The 21109-nt window shown below is 44.3% G+C and overlaps 1 protein-coding gene across 17 annotated transcripts in view; it reads left to right on the forward strand.

The window, feature by feature from the left end:
• Window positions 1–21109, forward strand: part of Rgs6 (regulator of G protein signaling 6) — a 509370-nt gene that overhangs the window by 202056 nt on the left and 286205 nt on the right. The window lies entirely within an intron of this gene.

Genomic DNA, 21109 nt, shown 5'->3' on the forward strand with positions numbered 1-21109 from the left:
ACCTTCAAGGCACCCCTGCTTTCACCAGCGACATTGGCTTACCCAAAACAGGGGTTTCTACCTCTTCACTTGGACACTGAGATCCAATCTTACACAAGGAGGATTTAGATATCTAGTCTCTCCTTAGCTGTTAGTGAAAGGTTCTCCTCCTCATCACTCAGCTGGGATGAACAGCCTCCTTTGCAGCGAGGCATGGTCAGGTGGCTGCAGCCGGCCAGTGAGACGCTAGGAGAGGGGATTTTTAAAAATTATTGAAAATAGATTCTTCTCCCATACAATACGTTCCAGCCTCAGTTTCCTCTCCCCCAACTCCTCCTAATTCCCCCCACACCACCCCTTTTCCCCACATCCACTCCTCCTCCATTTCCTCTTGAGAAAAAAGCAGGCTTCTAAGAGACAACAGCCAAAGCGGATAAAACAACTTAGTTATCTCCCCATGTTTCTTTTCTTTCTCTGTCCATGAGATACAAGGTTTTCAGAGGCATGTGGCCCTCACCAGGGACAGCCTTAGGACTGCAGACAGCTGCCCTCCTCCCGGTAAGCAGGCCCAACCTGGACTTGTCTGTGGCCAAGAACAGCCATGACTGAGGCACACCGTGACGTTGTGAGCTTACTTACAATGCTGAGATTTTCCCCTCGTTTTACTTTTCATAACTCGGCTGCACGGCTCGCAAGCGCGGACCTTCTAGATGACAGGGTTGTGTGGCAGCGTTCAGAGGTTGGACGTGTCTGCTAGCCCAAAGAATCAAAACCTGCATTTTAATGAGAATCACCAAATAATACTATACTCAGAAACATTCATTTCATTGAGACCAACATAAGCTTTATAAACGATCTTGGTGGAGACTTGTGTAAATTTGAGACCCACACATTTGCATTCTCATGTATGTTCTGGAAATAGCCCTCTTCCCTACTGTTTCATCCTCTTCAGCTACCTCCTGCCCATCTCAGCTGTGGCCAGGTTGAGAGGGAGAGCCTGCCACAGCTTCTGTGAGTGGCTAAGGAGGTCACCCACTCAAACATATGAACGCCAGAGTAAGAAATCCAGAAGCAAGCCTGTACATTTTCATCTCTCTTAACCCCATTCTCGTGCTTTCATTTGAATATCTATAATTTATTGAGGTCAGCATTGGCTTCTGTAGCTGAATTATACAGACTAAAATGCCAAAACGCTTTGCTAAGTTCACAGGGAATAGGGTTGTGTGTACATCTACCCGCTATTCCTAGTCTACAGAGCAATTCATTCAGGTACCATCTGGCATACACATGGTAAGGATAAAAGGCCCTGGAAAACCAGCCTCTTTGGCGTTGATAGGGATATTTAAAGGTTCACACTCTATAGATCCGGAGATGTCGGAAACCAGCAAGGTGGATGAGTTTGCTAATGTGTGTTTCATGGCTATGTGTACCTGCTGTCTTAGTAAAAGCTGTCTGTGCTTAATATAGCAGAGCCAGGATTTTAAAGCCTTCACCAGAATCCCCTCTATTAAGGAGTTTTTAATTGAGAAATCTACTTTTTTGGTTTAAATTATATAGAGAACTAAATCATTAAAGCACTGACTTATTTAAACCTTTTTATTATTAAAATTAAAACCATATGCACACACAGCCACTCACACATATGTACACACCATACACATACACACACATACACACACACACACACATATATATACATACATACATGCACACACTCACACTTCTGGAAAGAAAAAAAACAGATAAGCTGAAGGAATTGTATACATTCTACCTAAGGATGAACACACACACACATACACATACACACAAACACAAACACAGAAACACTCTCTCACACACAATGTGTATGAACACACAAATCCCATCAATTTCTGTCCTGTTTTGTCAGCTGATCTTTGTAGACACAAATGACAACTTATATTGTTGCCACAATTTAAATAGAAGAATGTCATGGTTAAGGAACATAAGTCTAGAGACAGGGAAAAGATGCGTCTATGCTATTCATAACCAGTGCTTCCAACCTGGGGGTCCATCAGACTGCTGAGAAGTGGTAGACATTTCTACCCAAGCTTGTTCTCCTTCATATCTCAGCTAGAGTACTGTCTTAGTTAGGGTTTCTGTTGCTGTGAAGAGACACCATGACCAAGGCAAGTCAAAGGAAAACATTTAACTGGAGCTGGCTTACAGTTTCAGAGGTTCAGTCCATTATCATCATGGTGGGATGCGTGGCAGTGTGCAGGCAGATATGGTGCTAGAGGAGGAGCTGAGAGTTCTACATCTTGATCTGTAGGCAACAGGAGGGACTGGATTCTTCAGTGGGTGGAGCTTGAGCATAGAACTCAAAGCCTTCCCTATGGTCACATACTTTCTCCAACAAGGCCACACCTCCTAATAATGCTGCTCTCCATGGGCCAAGCATTCAAACACATGTGTTTGGGGCCATACCTACTCAAACCACCGCAAGTATGGTGGGGTGTCTGCTCAGGTGCCTGTTTGGTGTCTTTTGGGGGGCACAGGACACCTCACTCTGGAGAGGGAAGAACAGTGTTCTCTGCAGAGAGAGAATAGCCCTCTCTATGGCTTCATCCTTGAAGCCCTCACTGTTGCTGTCTTTATTGGTAGTGGGCAGGAAACAGAACAATCACAATATCATGAAATTTGGATTCAGGGTCGGGAGAGATGGCTCAGTGGTTCAGAGAGCACACTGTTGTTACAAAGGACCGGAGTTCTGTTCCTAGCACCCATGTCAGGCAGCTCACAATCCCTGTAAGTCCAACTCCAGAGGGTTTGGCGCCCTCTTCTGGCCTCTCTAGGCATCTGCACTCACATGTAAATACACTCCCCACACAGATATATGTATAAACACATAATTAAAAATAAATAAAATCATAAAAAGACCTTTAAGTTCAACAAGCCAGGCCTTTCATATGGAAACCTGAGTTATTAAAATCTTTTTATAGATCATCTTAGCTAATCATTGCAGCAATCCTAGGTGACTAGCACTGTCACCCTGTGGAAGAGAAGACTGAGGGAGTCGTCCCTTAACCTAGGACACCTGGCTCCAGTAGGGGACTCAATACACTGGCCACATGTCATGATCAAGCCCTAACATGTTGCATTTTATGCCCTTAGATCTGGATGACACGTGGAGATCCAGAAACTCCATAGATATTCAGATTGTTCAGAGATATGGCTCATTGGCAGGGTGAGGCTTCCAAGGAAATCAATTTCTTTCCCTTCCTAATGGGCCATGCTAGTTTGCAAAAAAATCAAGAACTGTGATGATTTAAGATGCATTTGAACTCTTCTCGATTTCCATAGAGCCTTGCTCAGCACTCTTTTGGAGATGATGTCATAACTCTTTTGTTCCAGCTTGGAATGTGTTCCAGAGAAGAAAATCCACACATCCTACAAATGTTATCCTGAAAATACCCTTAGGACCTACTAAGTTAGCTATCCTGTGAGTGACAATTAGGTTGTGCTTATTAAAGTTCATTTTTATGCCACTGAAAACTAACATTTACACATATAGGTGCACACACACACACACACACACACACGCACTCACTCACATCCATACAGACATAAAAACTCCATGGAACAACACTTACTCTTAGTATATGTGATAACTCTGGCTTACTGCATTCTACCCCATTCATTCCCACCGAGGACAGTGCTGGTTGTGTGCCAAAGCTGACTTCACTGCATACTCACAGGAGATGCCCAAGAATCAGGCAACTGTGGCACTGGGTGAAGGATGGAGGCAGGTGGTGTTCTGCTGAGTCTTTTCTGATATTTTACAGACACCATCAGTTGTGAAATTTACTTGCCCCTTGAAAACATTGGAGAAATGAGCAGTCTGATGTCAGATCCAGCAGTGTGCCCTAGAGCCACACCCAAAGTGGATTTTTCTAAGCACCGACCATGTGCCAGGAACTAGGATGGCAGCAGTGACCAACACAGAGTCCCTCCAGTTGCCCAGCTTGACAGTCTGGTGAGGGAAAGCTAGGGAGGAGCCAGGATTTGGTGTTTCAGATTCTGGGATGTTTGTGCAGACTTCAGCATGTCAACATCCCCACATCCAAAGACCCCGAATCTGAAGTGTCTCACAGTTTGAAGCAACACGTCAGATCTTGGGTTTGGCGGGTAGAAATGCCGAGCAGGTGTGTGACCTATAAGATGATGTGAGTGCTGAGCCTTGGAGAGAATTCATCAGCATGAGCTTCTTCCCCGGGGCCTCTCCTCATCGCAAGCATTTGTTATTCTGCAGCAGCAGGGCTCAACCGGGCGTGTGTTTGAGATATGCATAAAGCATTTCATGGTAACCTGAGTTTCCATATCTTGAGACACTGTTGGTTGGCACAACTCAGGTAGAAAGCAATGTTTGCATAAATAGGAATGGAGTGGACACTGGTAGTACATAATGGTCTACAACGCAGCCAACAACAGAGCAGCCTGGCACAGACAAAATGGAGACAGCCTTCTCTGGTTCGGTACACTTCTGGAGAGATCTGCTCGGATCCTATTCCTGTGGGCCTCCTTTGCTCTGACCATCTTAGTGATGGGATTGTCTGATACTGAGCATCCCTGCTTATCTACTGATTATGACAACATTAGACTCCTGCTCCATGCTCTGTCATTTCCAGAATTTGTTTATTAAAAACACATTGAGGATAAGAGCCATGATGGAAGGATATGCTTTTTTCACGGCACACTCTTTCAGTCTCCCTCTGTCAGCCTTGTCGCTTGAGAGTTAGTGGTGGACGTATGAATAGGAACTATGTAGCTGGAGTTTCAGCCTGACTTATAAAAAATATTCAAGATCTTTGGATCAAAATCACCTACGGGAACCCTCTTACCCTCATTTGTCTCCCCTCTTTTATGGCTGTGGCTCCAAAGGAAGGTGAAACATTTACTTATTTTTCAACAGTACATCTTGTGTCTCTCGCAGCCTCTTGATAGTTGGCCCTTGGCTGCCAGGATCTCCTATCCACAGAGCAACTTAAGAGGATGCTCAGGCAACCAGAAGGAGGAGAATATCTTTTTCTGTTGAAGAGAGGGCCACAGTCACTCATGCCATGAAGAAAACACTGGCCAACCCCTTTCCTGGCCCCAGTGTGCAGTGCAGGGAGGGGATAGCAGGTATTTTTCTCTATTTCACATTGTCCTATGCATCTCTCTTGTTCAGAAATAGCTGTCACATTAGACTGATGCCAAACCAGATGCTCTTGCCAAAGGGCTTAAGGTAGGGACCTCAAGGATGTTTGAGGTGGATAACTGGGGAGAGATGTCTCAAGAAAAACAAAACAGTTGTTTGCACTTCCATCATATTGCATGCCATTTAACTTTTGGGGATCTCTGGAAATACTACTCACTCTCCAACATCTAGTCAAAGTTGAGTTGCATCTGGTCAGAATGTATGGACGAGAAGGTGTCTTGGTTCCTGGCTTCCAGTTACCCACATGTCAGGAGGGCCTTGCCACCTGCAGTCAACTTTGGGGGACTCACCCATCCATTAGAGCTGTCTAGCCTGTGGGTCTAAGGGGTACTGTGCTATCAGGGGGCAGCAGCTTCAGTGGCTGGGCACTGTCTTCTGGGTAGAGAAAGGTTTCCACCAGGCTTGAGGTGAGGGGGGCTCTAGGACGCGTTACCTAGGGGGGAAAGCAGGCAGTCGTCAGAGCCGTAGAGACTTGCAGAGCACTCTCTAGAGAAGGCGCTAGAGCATACATTTGTGGATATTTTTCCGCCTGCTGGGATGGAGAGCACACTGCACGTTGTGGGATGGCAGTGTGTAGAGCGCCTCCTCTCTTCCTGAATGTGCTCTTGGCGGATTCTCCTTTCACCAGGAGCTTACGTGAAGAACGTTCTCTCTGTTCTTTCAACGCTGCCTCTCCTCCCCGTTTGCTGTTTTCATGGCATGCAGTAGAAACTGTGAGGAGGAAGCAAACCAATGCAAGGGAGCCGTGTCTCAGTTCAAGGTCTTGGATTGGACCTGGCCGTGCTTCTATTTTAGGGCTTTTGTGCAATCATCAACTCTGGCTTTTAGTGGAGGTAAAGCGCACCACTGCAACCTATTGTGTTTACAGTGTCTTGTGTCACTCCTTTCTGCACTCAACAAAAACTTTACTGAGAGCGTGCTACGGTCTAGGCATAGGGCTGCCCCTGTGGGAAAGGTCAAGGTGAAGTGACACACGTTCCTCCTTTCCAGTCAGGGTGAGCGGAACTAGGAGGCAAGACTGTGGCCTGGTAGACTGCATATTATCTTGAAGAGCAGAGCTTTGGAAGCAAATAAGGAAGTACGTAAATGATGCTCCTATCGATGTCCACTGTGTCCACAGTGGCCAGTATGGTGCCTGATGGCTGGTCTGTGCTACCTGTGTGTGAATTACAAACTTACCACAATACCCAGGAAGACAAGGAGAGGGAGACGGAGACAAAACTGATTTAGGAGTATGGGCAGTGCTGGTTCCAACTATTAAAACCCAAACCAAACAAAAACAGGTGTCATGTACTTCAGATTGCCCTTGACTGACTGTGTGTTAAGGATGACTTTGAACTTGGGATCACTAATCTTCACCTATGAGGTGCCCTGGGTTTACTGTCATGACTAGTTTGTAGATGCTGGGGATCAAACTCAGGGCATACAAACCAATTGCCCTGCCAACTGGGCTACATCCCTGCCCCTTGTTCTTCTTCAGTCTGGTGATAAATGGACTCTTGACCTGTGCCTTAAGGCCATGAAATGCCTTTCCTAACTCTTCTTCCACCCCACATCAGGACACAAAATGAAGGGATGATGGAATCTGTGGGAGGGATTCTCAGTCAAAAGCAAACAAAAAACTCAAAATTTAAGAGAGAAATCTCACATGGAGCTTTAAGACAGATCCTTCCAATCTATATATTATTATTATGAGGTAGAATTTGTTTGTGGTTCGGTAACAGAAAAACAAAACAAAATCTGTTTCTAGGATGTATTCAGGAGGTGGGAAGCATGCATTTGAAGAAGCATAATTGGGGAGCCCAACAATGTGACCTGTATTGTCTAATATCAATCTCCCCACTGAGGGAGATGACACAAGGCATCCCTGCCCATGTGTTTTGGAAGTCTCCCTGATATGGGCCAACAGGATTCTTAAGCTTATGGAGGTGAGGACTGCAGACAGACCTGCCTTCAGAGCAAGAGCAGGACCACAGGAATAGACATCACCAAAGGAGCGAGGACTCCAGTCTGTGCTAAGGATACAGCAGGGAAACAGGACAGCGAAACACTTGGATGTGTCCTCTTTTTACTGGCATGCCTTTATGTGCATAATAGACTTCTCCTTTTCTGCTGCCAAGAAGGCTCCAGGAGCCAGCCTAAGCCTTTGAGAATTCCAGAGCAGGAAGCAAGAAGGAGGCTGGGACAGAGCAAACCCAGGCTTTGAACGATGACAGGAATCCGCCTGACTAGAAAGAGTATTTTAAAGTAGAAGAGGCTGAGAATGTAAAGTGCACTCATTTTATGTTTCAGCAGACTTACACACACACACACACACACACATGATGACTATATACCTTTAGAAGGGTCCCTTGGACCCCGTCCCCATCAGCCTCTCCCCCAAATAACTTTTATTCCAGCGTCTATCACCATGATTAATTTTGCCTGTTCTTGAACTTGGCTTAATCAAGTCATGTGACACGTACTCTTTTGTTTCTGACTCCGTTCTTCCAGTGTTATGATAATGAAACATGTCTGCATTGTGGGATGTATCAGTCATTTTTAGAATGCTGTGTGCAGTTCTATAGTATGAATGAACCACTATTTCATCTTTTCACCTGTGGATAGGAATGTGGGTTGATTCCAATTTTGGTTTCTTTCAGATGAAGTTGCTGTGAACATTCCTCTGCATACCTTTTGGTGGGCACTCGTGTCTTACGAATGTGTAGCTGAGATAGATACTACAGGCTCCATGCTAGGCCCACGCACAGCTTTCTACCTAGTGTGCTCTGATCTTAGGTCCAGGACGAAAGTATCACCAAGGAGTGTCAGAGCATCTGGAGCTGGAAAGGCCTAGGAGCAGGGCAAGTTGGTGGAGTTCACAGTAGAACAGGATGGTGCTGGGGAGGTCCTGGAGGAAGTGTGGTGATACAACCTTGTCCAAAGAAAGCTGGTGAGGAAATAACACAAAAAAACAAAGATGAATTAAATAGGCTGTGGGTGCCTATTTAAAATGGGGTAGACCATTTGCCTAGCATCACACACACACACACACACACACACACACACACATCAAGTAAAGGGACAGAGGCAAAATTTGAGATGGGCACTCCCCAGGATTGTGTAGATCCCATTTGTTCATTAATAAAAATTAAAAGGTTGCACAAGGCAATTCCTGAGTAGCATTTGAACTGCTACATTTTATAGTCATGTCAGTATTGTATGCCTGTGAGTTACAGCTTTTGTAATGAAAGTTCTATGGTGAATTACTAAGAAAAGCTCATGGTTTCTTACATTTTTTTTTCAAGGCAGTTTCTCTGTGTAGCCTTGACTGTGCTGGAACTTCCTTTGTAATCCAGGCTGGCCTTGAATTTACAGAGATCTGCTTGCCCCTGCCTCCCAAGTGCTGGGATTAAAGGCCTGCACCAGCACTGCCTGGCTAATATGTCATCTTAACATGTACATCTGTATGTTAAGGGAAAATGAAAATGAGAGTACCAGCTAGGCCTGTCTCCACAGAGGTTTCATTCCAGAATACCTCACCCCACAGGGACACAAAAATGCCTGAATGTTCCAGTCCCTTAGATAAAGATGTTTATTTATATGGAACCTGCGAATAATCCCCCCTTTTAAATACCATTACTTAAGACGTTGAAGATAATATAAAAACTGTAATGTGGGGATTGGAGACATGACTCGGTGGTTAAGAGTGTGTACTGCTGTTGCAGAGGACCCAAGTTTGCTTCTCAGTCCTCACTTTGATCAGCTCAAAACTGTCTCCAGTTCCAGGATTTTTGGCCTCCATAGGCACTGAGTATACACTACCTCCCAACATACACACATACAGGGGTGGTGGTCTGAATGAGAATGAACCGCAAAGACTCAGAGATTGGAACGGTTGGTCATTAGGGAGTGGCACTCTTTGAAAGGATTGGGAGGTTTGGTCTTGTTGGGGGAAGTGTGTCACTGGGGGGTGGGCTTTGAGGTTTTCAAAAGCCCAAGACAAGCCCCTGGCTCTCTTTCTGCTGCCAGTGGATCTGGATGTAGAGCTCTCAGCTACTTCTCCAGGACCATGCCTGCCTGAATGCAGCCATGCTTTTCATCATGATAATGGAATAAACCCATGAAACTGTAAGCAAGCCCCAGTGAAATGCTTTCTTTTTTAAGTGCTGTCTCGATCATGGTGTCTCTTCACAACAGCTGAACACTAAGACAATGGGTAATTAAATATTTTAAATAAAATGTCTTTAAACGTTTTAATAAATGATTGTAACATATTTGTCCAGAAACTAATGAAAAGGCTTAAAGTAAAGTGTTGTTGTTCAAAATACTGTCGACATGGGGTCTGTTGAATCCTAGGAGATAGAACTCACAGATGTACGGATCAACTCAGTGTCATCTTAAGGCTTTCCTCACTGGACCAGCCCCACTTTTTTTCATTATTATTTCAAGTGAGGCTGTTAAGCCCCGTAGCACCCACTTTTTGTACCCCAGCAGAGAGCATGCCCCCAGCAGAATTCTCGGTATATGTTTGCCCATTTCCTTCTGGACTGTTACTATATAAATCACTGCCATCCTGGTGGTCTGGCCTGATGGCTCTTCTGTCTTACTCCCTGCAACCCAAAGCTTAGGTGGCAGACAATATGGGAGCCATCTTTATTCATTCATTCACAGTGGGCTGTCGGGTTCCTCTGCTGACATTTGTCTGTGGACGTGCTGCCCAGTCTAGTCCCACCAATTCCAGACATGGCACCAACTTCACTCCCTTCTTCTGACTTTAGTCAAGGGACCAAAGAGAGCCATTGTCCTTAGGGGACCCACTTGTGTCCTGTGGCATCTTGTCCCACTCCATCTTTTCTGATGCTCATCAGGTGCTGTGACATGGCTCACCCATGGGTGGAGCCTGCTCTGGAGAAGTCAGGTGGGGCTCTTGGAGTGTGCTCATTCATGTCATTGGATAGAGCGCAAATTTTCAAACCAAACATAACTCAAGATGGTTGTTTAACTAAACAAACTGTTTTCAGAAGTGAAACTAGGAGAATGCACCTTTACTTGCGGGGCTGATTATTCCAAAACCTACCAGCAAAGATCTTTTCTTTTTCCCTTGTTATGCAAGTTTTATTCCTTTGCTCCACTTTCATGACTGAAAGGCGCTCTTAATTTGCATGTGAGAGCCAGTTCCATGTGTGGCAGGGCCTGCTGGCTTTGTGGAACACATATCACGGACTAGATTTCATGTTTACGCAGTTTCTTCCCAGTTTCTTCTTATCAGACGCCTCAGTTCATAATAGTGTCTGACACCTGGAAGGCTCGGGGCTCATTAAGCCAGAAGACACTCCCACCAGGTGCAGTGGACAGCATTGCTGATTCACAGTAGTGCAGCCCCATGACAGGGACAGAAAGCTGAGCCTCCTCTGAGCCACAATCAGATACAGAGCTTGACATAACCACACAGGAAGCAGAGGATGCCTGTGCAGACCTCTGCCAGCATCAATTTTGTGATGTCCCCTGCCATACCGTTAGCTCTATGTTTGCAAAATAGGGGTCTTCAGATAATGTGTGAGCTGAGCCAGCTCTGTAGCCATGCTCCCTGTTCTTTTGAGTTGGCTTCACCTGGTATATTAATCACTTGTTCCATTGCTCTGCTGACAAAAGCAGCTGAAGAAAGGAAAGAAGGGTTTGCTTTGGCTCACCGTTTTAAGGGATACAGTCCATCACGGTTGAAGAAGCAGGAGACATCTGGTCACACTGGCTCTGTGCTCAGGGACCAGATTGTGATGGATGCCTGTGCTCAGCTCACTTTTTCATTTGTATTCACTCAGGAATCACAGCCCATGGAATGGCACTGTCCACATTTAGGGTGAGTCTTACCATTTCAATTAACTCAATCTAGGAAATTCTTCACAGGTATTAACAAACCACCACATTCTAACTCCCAGTCCCCACAGACTTGTAATGAAAAAAAAAATGCATTCAGTTTAATTTCAAAAGTACCCATAGACTATCACAGTCTCAACACCATTTAAAAGTTCAAAGTCTCTTCTGAGACTCATGGTGATCTCTTTACTGTAACCTACTGTAAAAACAAAATTAAAAAAAAAAAGAAACAGATCACATACTTCCAAAACACAATAGCATACGATATACATTACCTTTCTAAAAGGAAACATAAATGAGAAAATCCTGGACCACAGCAAGACTAAAAAACCAGCTGGGAAAACTTCAAATTCTGCACCTCCATGTCTGATGTCAAGAGCTCTTCAGATCTCTAGTTTCTTTCAGCTTTATTGACTGCAACATAACTCACTCTCTTGGGTTGTTCCACACCCTGTTAGCAGCTTTCCTTAGCAGGTATCCCATGGCTCTGGCATCTTCAACATCTTGGTGTCTCCAACACAATCCAGGCTTTACCTACACAGCTTCATGCAGTGGTCCTTCTGGGCCTTCATGCTAGGATACCCCTAATACATGCCTGGCCTCTGCAGCTTTCCTTAGCCGTGGAGGGAGATTCTACAACCTCTTTCTTGTATATTTAACTTTAAAGACAAAACCACGTGGATGAAGCTGCCCAGTTATTCTGCTTGCTGAGGCTGGAACTTGGCCCCTTCATTTGCCTCAACTTTCTGTTGCCCAGGGTTTCGTTCACTGCTTAAGATGTTCTTTGATTTCTTTTCACAAGTTGGAAGCTTAGCTAGGTGGAGTCTTGCCTGAGTCTCTTTATTCCATTTAGCATCAGGCTTTTCTTTAAATTTCTTATTTCTTTGAGCTCAGGACTTAGCTCTTTGCACTTCTTGGTGCTCTCTTTCTCTTCAGACTGTACATTTTGTATTTTTTTCTTGCTCAGCGTCTTCCTTTTCATTATAGATCTGCATAAGAGTGGACAGTGTCAACATTAGTCTGTCTTGAAATCTCCTCTGCTAATGCCGTAAAGGCAAAACTCTTCAATTTAGCCACAGCTTTTTTTTTTTTTTTTTTTTTGGACAAGAGTAAAAAGTAGCCATATATTTTACCAAAACTTTACAAGAATGATCTCTCTATGTCACTTACTAATATTCTTCTTCTCCGGAACTTCTGAGTTGAGCGTTAAGAGTTGAGCCTTAACTGTTCAAATCACTCTCAGCACTGTCTTCCATGTTCCTTTTAGGATGGCCCATTAAGCTCCATTTAACTAGTTCAATTGCTTTTCTAATCCAAAGTCCCAAAGTCTACATTCTGACAATAGCAGCATGATCTGGCCCATCACAGTAATACTTCACTCCTGGTACCAACTTCTGTTTTGGTTAGTGTTTCTATTGCCATGAAGAGACACTATGACTATGGCAACTCTTAAAAAAGAAAACATTTAATTGGGGCTGACTTACAGTTTTAGAGGCTTAGTCCATTATCTTCATAGTGGAAAGCATGACTGCATGCAGGCAGGTGCTGGAAAGGTAGCTGAGAGCTACATCCATACACACACACACACACACACACACACACACACACACATACACACACACACACACACACACAGAGAGAGAGAGAGAGAGAGAGAGAGAGAGAGAAAGAAACAGACAGATTCTGGGATTGGCTTGGGCTTTTTGAAACCTCAAAGAAAAACCCCAGGGACACATTTCCTCCAACAAGGCCACACCTCCTAAACCTTCGAAATTGTGCCACTCCCTAGTGAGCAAGCATTCAGATCTATGAGCCCGTGGGGACCATTATTAACAGACCAGCACTGGTATGCACATAAAATTGCTTCCATGTTATTCTAAATCCCATCAAGATTTAGGTTGAAATACACATAGAATTTGGGAATAGGTTGAAAATAACGTATTCCTGGGTCCCTTCTGATAGCTTCTGGGTCACAATTTCAGAGTGCTAGTAGTGGTGGTCTTTCGCTGTAACAAAAGATAGTTAACTTAGAAAGGGTTTGTTGTGGTTCAAGGTTTTTAGAAGCTTTGATACAGGACAAGAAAAAAATAATCTCCTGGGCTTTTGAGATTGTAGCACCTGCCTACCTCATGGGCAGAAAACAAAGGAGAGAGAGGAAGGGACCAGGCTCTCATGAACTCCTTTAGAGGCACACCTCAAACGATGTAAGAACCTCTTACAGAGACCCATCTCTTAGATAGTCCCAACACTAAGCCTTTAACACAGGAGCCTTTGCAGGAACATCTGAGACCCAAAGCGAGACACCACTTGTATTTCACTCCCATTAATTTGTGTGGTAACAAAAACTAATGGGGGTAACAGGAAAGGGGCAGCCGTGTTCCCAGCAAACAAAATATTAGAGTTGAGAAGCCTTAGGTTGAACTAGATGGGCACTTCTTATGGAACAGGTGTTGTTTACTGCAAATAAGAAAGATCTCAATATTTGTTTAATTGACTACAATGGGAGATGGATGGCTCCTTCTAAACTTTATGGAAAGACCAATGAAGGCGATTTGATCTTTGTCTGTGTGATCCATAAAATTTCTTTCTTCATTAGGGAAAACCTCAGTCTCGACTGGCGCTCATGGCAAAGTCTGTCTCAAAATACCACCCAGTCTATTTTCTTGAGCTTCATTTCTGTTCATTATCAATTTCAGAAACTGAACCCCCCCTCCATTTATCTCACATGCCATTTTCATGACCCTGTTATAATTCTGTTTGTATTCGTGTGTTCTCCAGATTGTGGGAACCTGAGAGGAAGAAGAAAATGGGTTTATAACATCTTTTAAATGTTTTCTTTAATTAAAGTATTTGCCTTGTTTTGTCCCATTCATTATAATTTGTATCATAAAAAAGCTACGTTGAAGATGTGTGCTCAGTTGGTGAAGAAGGTGGGATTTTCCGCTCTTGACTCCAATGACTAGGCGAATGGAGAAGATGACCCACTGTCTCTGCTAGGTGGTTTCTTACGTTACAGCGACAAGTGGAACCCGGCTGACTGAGATTTTGATTCCCACTTGCAATTTTTGTGTATTGTTCAAAGCTGCTGATGGGACTTTTGGGCTAGCTTAGTGTGGGACATGGCTCTATGCTACAGGCAGGATACTATTAAAAAACAACAACATTGTTCCAAACTCTACAAGCTAGCAGCTTGCTTGTTCCTTTAGTGTCTCTACCTTGAAGAATGGAGTACCTGGGCAGTGCTGTGAGCTGGGCCCCAGGTGTGGGGATCTGGGGAATCTACATGCCTTGAAGTGTGGCATAAAACAACTGACTGAGTGGAGTCCTACAGAGCCCGATATGCATGACGCCATCCTATAGGGGAGGAGAGATCTTCAGTGAGATTTGACCAGTGGATGTATTTTTAAATCTTGATGCTAGGGGGAAAATCCTCAGGCTCTTCATATCCTTGACTGCCAACTAGCAAATTTGTCTTTGACAGTCTGAGTAATAGTGCAAAATTCTGTTTCATGCTGATTTTCATAATTCAGAAAAGATTATCCTTTCCGTAATGGAATCAGGCTTTAAGGGTTTTTCCCCCCTATTGTTTCCTTTAGAAAGCATACACCGTACTTTTCTGTTAACCCCAACAAACTGGATTTTGCACTGCCAGGTTAGTGCTGGGTGCATGGCCCAAGAGCACTGTGGGTATTTAACCCCCTGGAGGAGAGCTGGGGGCTGGGGGCAGCCTGATCTAGAAAACTGTTGAAAGATATGTGGAAATCAGGCTTGGATTTTTTTAGGGCAAAGTAAATTATGGATAATGTTTCCAAGAAGCTGGAGATAAGTAAAGGAGACACACAAAGATAAGTGAGGGAGGCACACACAGTTTCACAGAAGGTCAGCTACAAAAGGATGTAAGAGCAGAGAATCTATTTGGAGAAATTATGTCAATGACCATTTTTTTGGTTAAAAAAGTATTTTTCCCTTTTCTTTTTTTTTTAAGGTTGTGATTGTGTTACTTTTATTTATATTTTAAGCTTTCATATATTTCACACTGAGAATATTCTCCCCATGCCCACTTCCTTTCTTCTGTCACCTTCTCATAATTCCCCCTTTGTTTTCCAAACAGTCTCATGTCTACTTTTCTGTCAAGTAGAGTGTATATATCTGCATAAGATCTTAGAATCACAAAAGGGAGGAAATATATAATATTTGTATTTCAGAGACTGTCTTAATTTGCTTATTATTATCTCTGGTTGCATCCATTTTCTTACAGTGACATGAAGCATTCATTCATTCATTGAGATAAGGTCTTACATAACTCAGGCTGGCCTCACATTTGTTATGTAGCCAAGAATTACTTTGACCTTTTGGCGTGCTTGCCTCCATCTTCAGAGTTGGTAGGATTGCAGGCATGAGCTCCCATGCCCAGGCGATATGGTGATGGAGAGTGAATTTAGGGCCATATGCATGCTAGGTAAATATTCACCAACCAAGCCACATCCCAAACCCAAACTTCCTTCTTCCTTGGGGCTTAAACTATCCAACTGCCTACTCTTTTAGAAATCCATTCCTCTGCGGTTGAACAAAAGATTCAAGAGTTTATAAAACTTTATAAAATATATCCTAATGAATTTTGGAAAAACATTTAGGCTTACCACCAATGAAACCTATCTTTCCTCCATCTTGTCCACATCATACGTAAGTGAAATCAAGAATGAAGTAGCATCAGTCTACTTAATCCAGTACCTTCTTTTGCTCCACTAGGTTCCTCCAATACATTTGAGACAGATGACACAGGTTGAACGGGTCTCCTTTGTGTAGCTGGGTTTTCTTGTAACACTTCATTCAAATTGGCCATCGGATGGATATGCTAATTAATTACATGTTTGACAATCTTCTGATATGATAGGATAGCCTTGCTTTATATCACCTTGAAAGAAGGTCAAGCTAAAAGTGCAAGAGATAAAGCATTCCACTGCAGCTGTCTATTTCTGGCAGGGCAAAGAAAGTCAGGCAGAAGTAATTGCATTGTAGTGCTCCAACCTAGCTGGATTGCTTCTGTCTGTACAAAACTCCTTCCGTCATTTACATTCATGGTGTTCATACATCTCTCCCTTGTGGAGCCGTGAGAACAAGCAGATCTTCTTGTGTAATTTGTGTGATTAATAGACTCGTGTCTGGCCTAATACTTAGGGTATAGGTATATAAATTATCATAATCATACAGGCAAAATTGCAGGTAGGTTTTTCTATCTGTCAGCCTCTGGTTCTTTTTTTAATCATTCTTTCACAGGGAACAATTATTAATTTCCGACCTCGAGGCTGGATGCTCATTTCTGATTTGGAACATAATAGTCCATCAATTTATAATATAGTGGGGGCAGTGTCGTTGAGAGAATGTGAACGAGAAACTAAGTCTGGGAGCAGAGAGAGGAGGGAATGCGCCAAGGGTAAAGGAGATATTGCAAAAAAAAAAGATTCAAAACGTCAAAGAGTGGGAGCACACCCCCAAATCCCGGAATCAAGGAAGTAGAGCCAGGAGGATCTTGAGTTCAAAGCCAGCTTGAGCTGTAGAGTTGAGACATGACCTCAAAACAAAGCATGATAACAACAGTGATTATACCCAGGTCCTTTAGATAATAAAATAAACAGGTTATTTGAGTCCACATTTAGTACTATGAAATCACAACACTACACATGAAGGCTGAGGGCTCTGTTCTGGTTAATTAGCATATGGTATGAGTCATCCCCGCTAGATTACGCACTACAATTTGCTTACTGTGCTTTGCAATTGTTTATTTTACATTTTATGGTTTCTTGTTCGTTCTGCATGGGTCAGAATCTTTGACGGTTTTGTTCGCTGGTGTGTGTGAGTAGCTAGAATAATGACGGAACCCTGTTCATAGTATCTGAGGAACTGATGGGCTGCTTGCCTTCCTGTACATGAACCCCACCTTCAGAATACGTCAGGGACCTACAATGATCACACTTGCCTTGGATCCCCTGTTGTGATCATTCCTGTTTTTCTCGGCTCACCTCAGTACCTCCCACACCACGTCTCTCCCTGCCCCACTCTTGTCCTCCCCTCGCTAAATCCACTCTCATGCTTTAATCTTAGACTTAAAAACATAAAAGTACCACTCCCCATTCTATAAAGACTTCTCCTATGTCTTTTTCATAACAGACCAAAGTCTTTAGAATGTCCCTCCTGCTTTGGCTCCTGCCCATACTTTGTACTTCCTGCCCCCAGTGCAGGTGAGTCTATCCAGTTCTGTACCTTGTGGGACAAACTTTCCCCTTAGGAGTTCACATTAGGCCTCTGTGAAAACAATCCCATCTTTGAGGGGCCTTTTTGGATCATCCAGCCTGTCTTTTTATCATGTCACAAACACTGTCTTCCTTATTTTATCCATGCAATTTAGTGCTGGAAGTAAAATGCACTTGATTATGTGCTCCTTGACTTCAGGCAGTCAAGGAGCCTTGAACTGTTCACCCCTCATCCCCTGTTGAGAAGGGCTTGGCACGTAGTGGTACCCAGTGAGTGTTGGTTGAACGAGCAGATGGAACTCCGCTCCTGCAACAGCACTCAGACCTGGCTTGTGCCGACACTGGCTAGAATGCACCTCACTCAGAAGGAATGATGGTTTCACGGAACATCACCCAGGTTTGGCTTTTACCAGATCAAGGCCGGACTAAAGCTGGAACAAGCAACCAAGGGCACCTGTCATGGCCACAGGAAGTTGTCCTGCCTGTGTTTGAGGTCTTCACATGGACAGAAGTTCCCTGAAGTTCTGATAAACATGCCTGAGAGGAGACAGTCCTTCCGTGGTGCCAGTTGATCTTAGAACCTCGTAAGAGAGCCCTTTCCAATTAGGTTCCTCCTAGCAAAGAGGAGAAGGGATGAACAAGAGATGATGTGTGTGTTTTCCTGAAGGTACCTCTGACTGCCTCTTATTTATTGCCTTGCCTTATTTATCGAGGAGCTTAAACCAAGCAGCCATAGGAGCAGAGAGCCACAAACTGCATACTTTAAGAGAAGAAGAAGAGAAGGGAATCCAGCAATTGGCAATGATGAATGCTAAGAAAGTTTCTAAACTGACCTGTCCATCCTCTGGGAAGTCAGAGTGGACTCTCCCAATAGGGTGTCCTTGGGGAGCGGAGAGCATGAAGTGCCGAGGCGGAGAATCTGGGTCTGCTTTCTCTCAGAGTTATAAGCTTCCTGGAGAGATTAATCTCTACACATCTGAATTTTCCCGTCTGTGGCTGGGCACTGCGTTTGTCATTGTTATCACGTCCTCCCCACCCTCAAAGTGTTGGAGACAGACATCAACAGGGACGGTGGCTCCATCTAATTGACCTGCCAGCTTGTAAAACAAAGAAGTGGACCCCTTAAACGGGGAACAAGGTGGTGTTATATCTGTCATTTTAGTCTCGTGATCCAACATCACAGAATCATGCCTGAACCACACTGACCAGTGTCCACTCATTGTTTGGTAATCACCCTGGGCCAGCCCCTGTGCTGGGAGGGCTGTGAATGCATCCCTTTCTTCCGGAACTTATAACTGATTGTAGGAGTTATACCGCAATGAGCAAACAGCCCCGCCTGCATGTTTGCTTGACCCAACACTCAGTCCTGTAGGGACAAGCCTGGTCATGATGGGCCCTCGGTGGAAGACGTCACAAGGAAAAGGCAACGTGAACCAAGTTCTGCAGGGAGGGTGGGGCCAGCATGGGGAAGGGACACAGAAAGAGAATGACCCATGTAAGGACCTGGGGAGGAGTCCAGGTTCCAGACAGGAAAGTGGCCACAGAGGCCAGTGTGGATGGCACTGAATGTGAGAAGCCGAGGAAGTAAGAATGGTGCTGGAGAGCGGGGAGGCTGGGCTCTACTTACCCAAGTGAACCACGTAGGTAAAGGGCTCATTTACAAGGATGAACATGTGCACACTTGCAGATTAAATTGCTAAGGTTTCAATATGGCTGCTGCTATGCATTCCCTGGAGCTCCATACCCTGGAAGCTTGCTCTGAGATCATGAAACCTTTAGAGGTGGCTTAGTGGAGATCTGAAATGATGGCAGTACCCCCACAAAGAGATTAACAAAGGTCTTTGGGGACTTGATTCATTCTTAGCGGAATGAGCTGCGGTAAAGCAAGTTCAGCTGTGTCAGGTCTATTTCTCTTCTTTTCTAGTTATATGACTGATTGATTGACTGATTGATTTGTCCTCTGCCCTCTCCTCCATCATTCAAACAATGATGCCCTCTCTGGCTGTGTTGTGATACAGAAAGAACCACTTTACCAGACTCAACAAATGCCTGTCTCATGATTTGGGGTCTGTAAACTGTGAGCTGAATAAGTCTCATTTCTTTATGAAGTACCAGTCTTCAGGTATTTTGTTATAGCAACAGAAAATGGACTAAGATGCACATTAAAAACTTTATTACTTATATATAGTGTCCTGCCTGCATGTGTGCCTGCAGGCTAGAAGAATCACCAGATCTCACTATAGATGGCTGTGAGCCACCATGTGGTTGCTAGGAATTGAACTCAGGACCTTTGGAAGAACAGCCAGTATTCTTAACCTCTGAGCCATCTCTCCAGCCCCAATATTGACTGTTTCTGATACTCCCATTTTGTATCCTTGTTCCAACCTTTAATACAACTGCTTCTGGGAAGCTCTGTATGTTGAGGTTGGGGATTGTCTGTAGGACTGTGAGTTCAAAGTAAAACTTTCAGCTGGTTAAATGGCCAAATAATGAGGATGAATCTATGCAGATCAGGCATCTGCTTACTGAAAGGCATATACATCCTTCAGTTCATAAAACCCACTGATTTCATGGTGGCTGAGGTTCCATGGTTCCAGGGAGCTCAAAATGCTGCCTCCCTAAACTCTCTATTCAAATCTCATGTCGTCTCGCCTCCAGCTGTTCCCCTCTCAGGCATTTAACAACATAGACACTTACATATTCACTTGCATGGTCATTTGCATATGATCTCATACACTCACTCGGGTATGATCTCATACTCTCTAGATGGGAAACTTCAGGTTGCACGGGAAGCCCCGATTTGCTTCTCTTGCTGATGTCACTGTGACATACCAGAATTCCAGTGGAGGAGCAAAACCACGAACACCCTGCCCTCTTTGTCATCTTGACACACACTGTTTGTTATTGTGCATTATGTGTAAATAAAGTTTTATTGAAGCACCCCCCTGCTTATATGTTGAAGCATTACCCATGACAACTTTCAGTAACAACCAAGCCCTGTAGATCTTTTGATAACTTTCCTGTTTGTTCTCTTTCCTGGGACATTGTTTTTTGTGTTTTTTTTTTTTTTGGCACATTCTATCCAGGGAGAAAGTGACCTTCCACCTGTTTGTGTGTGTTCATCACACCAGCCTCTGAACAAAGTCCTCTCAGGGGCTCCAAAGCTCTGCTGTCCCAGAGACAGAAACGGTTCCTATGCATTTATGCAATCAGATCCCCCTACAGCCTCCATTGACTCATGGAAGCTGGGACACATGTGTTTAGCATCTATTTAAATCACACTTATTGCCATAGTAGCTAGGCATTTGGGCGAGCTTGATATTTTTAAAAAACAATTTAGACAAAATAAAAACAGTTCAGTTCGGCGCTGAGGCCCGCAGTGACCCTTTGCCTTGGCATGCAGAGCAAAGGGGGTGAGAATGAGGTCAAAGTGTCCCCAGTAAAAGGTGTCAGTCATCTGGAATGTGTTTGTTAGCCCAGGCAAAAGTAGGTCAGCCCAGCTCACTCAGAGTTGGCCAATTAGACTGAAGTTGTTGTGTAGCGAGAAATAAAGGCTGCGGATGCTCAGCAGAGGCTTCCTCTCCTCCCAGACCCAAATTCCAGGACCAGCTCAGCCCAGCAAATCCTCCCAAGCTAGACCCACCTTCTTCCGCTGAGAGCGCTTTGCAGGCGCACGCCAGGGGCCTTGGTGACATGCCACAGGGCAGTTCTGGAAACAGGGGCTGAACCGCGCCTGCGGGTGCTTGGGCCTCGTTTACGCTGAGGAGTTTCCTGGGCTCCATCGGCTTCCCGAGAGCGATTGGAT

The sequence above is a fragment of the Meriones unguiculatus genome, chromosome 7, assembly GCF_030254825.1.
Source record: "Meriones unguiculatus strain TT.TT164.6M chromosome 7, Bangor_MerUng_6.1, whole genome shotgun sequence".
Taxonomy (NCBI): Eukaryota; Metazoa; Chordata; class Mammalia; order Rodentia; family Muridae; genus Meriones; species Meriones unguiculatus.